Source organism: Cyrtonyx montezumae, unplaced genomic scaffold (genome assembly GCF_038088225.1).
Source record: "Cyrtonyx montezumae isolate F1298 unplaced genomic scaffold, pur_monq_1.0 scaffold_67, whole genome shotgun sequence".
Taxonomy (NCBI): domain Eukaryota; kingdom Metazoa; phylum Chordata; class Aves; order Galliformes; family Odontophoridae; genus Cyrtonyx; species Cyrtonyx montezumae.
In genome coordinates, this window is record NW_027072075.1 from 259,699 (window position 1) to 266,113 (window position 6,415).

Sequence of the window (6,415 nt, forward strand, 5' to 3'; positions counted from 1 at the left end):
GCCAAATGGGGATGTTAAGATTGCAGTGGGTGCTGTGATAATGGTGCATTGAAGACAGGGATGAGGAAGGATGTGGCCCCACTAGGGACAGGGTGGAGAGTTCTTGCCCTGTGTGTACAGAAATAAGAACTGAAACCAGAGCATGTTGTGGGAGAAGGATCTAGTGTGACCAGGATGGTCTCAGGCTGAACTGAGCCTGGCAGAAACCAATGGAGTTGTAGAGAAGATAGTAAGAAGAATAAATAAGAGAAACTGCAGAGGCATGGTGAGAGCATGCAGTTAGGGTTGCAGAGCAAAAGGAAAAAGATGTACATGAAACAAAAGGAAAATACTAGTATAAGAATGGGTGGGTGAAAAGCTGGAAATGAGTCCAAGCTCATAAAAAGAAGAGTAGTAGGGAAAGGTGACTGTTTTCTGTTGTAACAAGGCTTGGTGTACCTAAGGACTTTGTTCCCCTGCTTTGTCAACAAACAGGACAGCAACAAAGAGGTTCCCGACACTGACTGTCTCAAAAATGCTATGAACTGTCCTAGCCTGACATGGCCAATGCAGCTGTGAGGAAGAGTGCTTCTGTTTTCATAGCTTAGGTAAACAGCTGCTCTGAAAGTGAGTTGTGATCCTGTGTCCTTTCTGTCCCTTTTGATTTCTTGTGCTGCATCCCTATGGAAATTTTGAACTTCCTTCCTGAGATACTTCAGTCCCTGCAGAGCATCTCGGCGGAGCAGACCATGAGCCCAAGCTCAGATGTAGGAGGTGCTGGTCCTACATGATGAAGAACCCTCAGTAACCCAATGTTTCTAAACTGAAACTTACCTTAGTAATAGCAGGGCATGACTCAGGTGTGCTTTGATAACAGATCCTGCCTCAAGGAATGCAAACATGTTCCTATTATAAAGACATTTTACAAACTGTGCACATATTTTATTTTACATGCACACAGAATGATGCTAATAGTTGATGTGATAGGGGAAAGGAATAAAACAAAGCTCACCAGTAAAGAGCCTAAGGAGGCTATGTTGGAGAAAGGGGTGAGGCAGATGTCTCAGCTGAAGTGCATCTATACCAATGCACACAGCATGGGCAACAAACAAGAGGAGCTTGAAGCCATTTTGAGGCAGGCTAACTATGACCTTGTGGCTATTACAGAAACATGGTGGGACCTCTCCCATGACTGGAGCACTGGGATTGATGGCTACAAGCTCTTCAGAAGGGATAGACAGGGAAAAAAGGGTGGTGGCATAGCTCTCTATATCAAAGAGTGTTTTGATGTTGAAGAACTTGAGGTTGGAAATGATAAAGTAGAGTGTCTATGGATAAGGATCAGGGGGATGGTCTTTAGGTGTGAAATTGTGGGGAGGGTCTGTTATAGACGCCTAGTCAGGATGAAGAAATAGATGAGGTGTTCTATAAGCAACTAGTAGATGTTGCATGATGGCCAGCACTTGTTCTCATGGGGGACTTCAACTTTCCCTGATACGTGCTGTAAATATAATACTGCGCAGAGGAAGCAGTCCAGGAGATTTCTAGAGTGTGTGGAAGATTGCTTCCTGACACAGCTGGAGCAAGAGCCTACCAGAGGAGATGCCTTGCTAGACCTGTTCTTCACTAACAGGGAAGGACTAGTAGGAGATGTGAAGGTTGGGGATTGTTTTGGCCAGAGTGACCATGAAATTGTGGAGTTTGCTATTCTTGGTGATTTCAAGAGGGTGACTAGCAAAACCTTGGACTTCTGGAGGGCAGACTTTGACCTGTTCAGGACACTTGTTGCAAGGGTCCCTTGGGACTCGCTCCTGAGGGGTAAAGGGGTCCAGGAAGCCTGGATGCTCCTCAAGGTGGAAATCTTAAAGGCACAGGAGCAGGCTGTCTCTGAGTCCTGTAAGTCGAGCCGGAGGGGAAAAAGACCAGTGTGGATGAACCGGGAACTTCTGTTGAGACTCCGAGAGAATAGAAGAGTCTATGTCCTCTGGAAGATGGGACAGGCTACTTGGGGTGACTACAGAGAACTTGCCAAGATTTGCAGGCAGAAAGTTAGAAATGCAAAAGCCCAGCTCAAACCTAAGGCTACTGCAGTATAGGAGAACAGGAAATCCTTTTACAAATATATTAACAGCAAGAATAGAACTAAGGAGAATTTCTCTCCTTTACTTGATGAGGCAGGGAATGTAACCACAGATGATAAGGAAAAGGCTGAGGTTCTCAATGCCTTCTTCACATCTGTCTTTAATAGACAGAGCAGTTATCCACAGGGTACTTGCCCAAACCTGGAAGTCCGGGACGGAGCACATAATACGCCCCCTGTGATCCAAGCAGAGATGGTCAGAGACCTGCTCCTCCATCTGAACTGCCACAAGTCCATGGGACCAGAAGAGGAGGCTCAGAGGAGACCTTATTGCACTCTACCACTTCCTGAAGGGGGGTTGTGGTGAGGAGGGGGTGGGCCTCTTCTCCCTGATAAATAATGACAGGACAAGAGGGAATGGCCACAAGTTGCGCCGGGGAAGATTTAGATTAGATTTGAGTAAAAATTTTTTCTCTGAAAGAGTGGTCAGGCACTGGAATGGCCTGCCTAGGGAGGGGTTGGATGCACCATCCCTAGCGCTGTTCAAGAAGCGTTTAGATGGGGTGCTAAGGGATTTGATTTAGTAGTTCAGTGGGTAGGGATAGTGATAGGAGGATGGTTGGACTAGATGATCTTGTAGGTCCTTTCCAACCTAATGTACCTATGAACCTATGAACCTATGATGCTTGCCTTATACACAGGCTCCAGTCCTTTCCTTTGTTTCTTCCCCAGACCTGTTTGCAGATGACACCAAGTTGGCTAGAAGTGTCCATCTGCCTGGTGTTAGGAAGACCCTACAGAGGGATGTGGATAGGTTCGATCTCTGGGCCAATGGGATGAAGTTCAACAAGACCAAGTGCTGACCAAGGCTGTGCTGCTGTCTAGTGAGACCTAGACAGGCTGGAGAGTTGGATGGGGAGAAATGTAATGAAATAGAACAAGGGCAAGTGTAGAGTCCTGCATCTGGGCAAGAACAGCTCCAGGTACCAGTACAGAATGGAGAATGACCTGTTGGAGAGCAGCATAGAGGGAATGGACGTAGAGGTCCTGGTGGACAGCAGGATGGCCATGAGACAGCACTGTGCCCTTGTGGCCAAGAAGGCCAATGGTATCCTGAGGTGTATTAAAAGGGGTGTGGTTAGTAGGTCAAAAGAGGTTCCCCTTCCCTCCACTCTGCCCTGGTGAGACCACATCTGGAATACTGTGTCCAGTTCTGGGCCCTCATTTCAAGAAGGACAGGGAACTGCTTCAGACAGTCCAGCGCAGAATCATGAAGATGGTTAAGGGAGTGGAGCATCTCCCTTAAAAGGAAAGACTGAGGGAGCTGGGTCACTTTAGCTTGGAGGAGACTGAGAGGTGACATCAGTAACATCTATAAATATGTACAGGGTGTCAGGAGGATGGAGCCAGGCTCTTCTCAGTGACGTGCAGTGATGGGACAAGAGGAAATGGGTGCAATCTGGAACACAGGAGGTTCCACATAAATGCTAGTAAAAAATTCTTTACAGTAAGTGTAACAGAACACTGGAACAAAATGCCAAGAGATGTTGTGGGGTCTCCTCTGGAGACATTAAAAACTCACCTGCATGTGTTCCTGAGTGACCTAATCTAGGTGTTCCTGCTCCAGCAAGGGGATTGGATGAGATGATTTTGTGAGGTCCCATCCAATCCCTGACATTCTGTGATTCCTGCACTTTAGCCACAATAACCCCAGGCAATACTACAGACTAGAGGCAAAATGTCTGTAAGGCTGCATAGAGGAAAAGGATATGGAGGTGTTGGTAAACACTCAGCTAAACATGAGCCAGCAGTGTGCCCAGGTGGCCAAGAGGGCCAATGGTATCCTGGCTTGTATTAGAAATAGTGCAGCCAGCAGGAGCAGGAAAGTGATCATCCCCTTGTACTCAGCCATAAGTGAGTCCACACCTTGAGTACTGTGTCCAGTTTTGGCCCTCTCACTAAAGGAAAGACACTGAGGCCCTGGATTGTGTCCAGAGAAGGGCAATGAAGCTGTGAGGGGTCTGGAGCACAAATCTTTTATCTCTGTAAGAGTGGTCAGGCATTGGAATAGGCTGCTCAGGAAGGTGACTGTCCCTGGGGTGTTCCAGAGATGTTTAGATGTTGTACTAAGGAATGCATTTTAGTGGGCAAATACTGCTGGATGGTTAGACTGAATAACGTCAGAGGTCTTTTCCAACTTGGTGATTCTATGATTGTATGATTCTATGAAATACTGAATTTATTACTCCCCCTACACCTGCCAAACTGAGTGCAGCTTGCTTCATGGCACTACATTTCAAAGAGCCTTGTGCCCAACTGTCCGTTATCTAGCCTCTGGATTTCATGGTCATATCCTCATCTACGACTCTCAATGCTCTTAATATTCATATTCTTCTGTGTGTACACACCATCTTCTCCTCATCTCTAGTCTTTGTTTCTCTTCTATATTCAGACTGGTGAGCTCCTAGATTTCCAGCTTTCTCAACATTTTATTTGAGATGTTACCACATCTAACAGATCCCTTGGTTTCCTAAGTCCAGCTTCATAGAATCATAGAATCCACAGAGTCATAGAATCACAGAACCATAGAATGTCAAACCTTCATCATTTCTTCTCTTCCTGTTGGCACTGGGACATTCCCCTCTCCCAGCCATGGACCAGTTAATGGTTTTGGGCTCAGATTTGTCTCCATGGGTTGATCCATTAGGAGTGGGATCACACAGAAACCCTTCTTTGTGACCAGCACAATATCTTACCCAAAGTCAGCAATTTTCAGACTCCTATATCTGATCAGTCTACTACCCCTCCATAGCCAAAAAAAAAAAAAAAAAAATTCCACCACATCCACCTTGCCCAGACTTCAGATCAAGTCACAACATACCCCAGAATACATAAATAATATTGCATTCTTGTTCTTCTAGGTTTCATGTTTTTTTTACTAGTATTCAAAAATTGGATTGAATAAATACAGTGGGTGAGGTACTTCTCAGCCCATTTTGGAGAGGTTTTGAAGCGCATTGCTCATTTTGCAAAATTAGCTACTTATAGTGCAGTAGAGCATCCTGCTCGTTTGTTCCTGGTTCAGGAAATCATTTCCATGGGAGATTAGAGGAAAATGTGTTATCACTGTCAGGGTGATGGAATGGGATCTGCAGGATTGTAGGTGTGAGAATGAGGGGGTTGTGAAGGCAGATGATGTTGGGATTCTGGAGCCTACATGGAGGACCAGACAGGGGTTATCATTCTGAGAAGACCTTGCTTGGAGACTGAGGGACTTATGGTGCTGTGTGTGGTCAAGGGTGGAACTGGGACACCAAGAGGCTGAGTGCTGTGAGCCAGGGGCTACAGGGCACATATTATGGGATTGTTAGACGAGATCTTCTCTGCTGTCCCCTTAGGGTAGCTCTGCTCCTCTGGTTCCACAGAACAGTGCCTCTGCTTCCTTCTGGGGTCCTGAGAGAATCTTGCCTTCATTGCCAGAAGTGTGGCTAAGACATCCCAACATCCTCCATCTTCCTTACATGTGATTTGTCTGCAAAATAAAGGAGTAGGGTGATGTGCAAGGGGTACAAACCCCAACCCCAGAAGTGCATTTAAAAGCACAATGAGCCCTGTAGGGAGACAAGGTGCATCATGCACAGTGGTCTTGCTCTTACCCAGGATGCGTCCAGCCTGTCTTCTACATCTCACTGCCAAGTACATGACCAACAGGATCCCACAGAGCATTGCCACCCCACCAAGCAGACCTGACAACACTGAGCAGGAATGCATGTCTGCAGAAAGAGTTCAGTGTGGAGGAGTTTGGTTAGAATGTTGGACCCATGCTCTCCTTTAGAGTTCCTTCTCACCCTTCCTTTCTGCTACACTTTTTTGGGAAATTTCAATATCTCCCATCACAACTCTCCCTAGGGATTGGGCTTATCCCTATCAACTTATCTTTGTTGAGTGTGTGGAACCCCACCTTGGACTAATGGAACCAGGGGAAACCTCTGCATTTCCAGACACCCATGGTAGGCAGCAAGACATTGCAGAGATCTATAAGAAATAGTAGACTATGCATTTGCCGAAACCAAAGCTCACTGGAAACTGTCTTGACTTGTCCCAGCCACAGCTGCTGAAATGCATTCCACATGATTGTCTACAGCTACTTCTTTTAGGTGCTTCTATCCTATCCAATGGTTTGGCAGCACTTTTGCCTGCCTGGAAAGGAAGTAAGACTAGGACAGGAGCAGGGAGAGGGGCTGTCACCCCAGCACACCTTCTGTGTTATGGCTAAGTGGGACCACTGCCTGTTCTGGAGACCTGGTTCAACGCTAGTTCAGAGTGGTGCCAACTGTAGTAGGATGATGGAGGTTC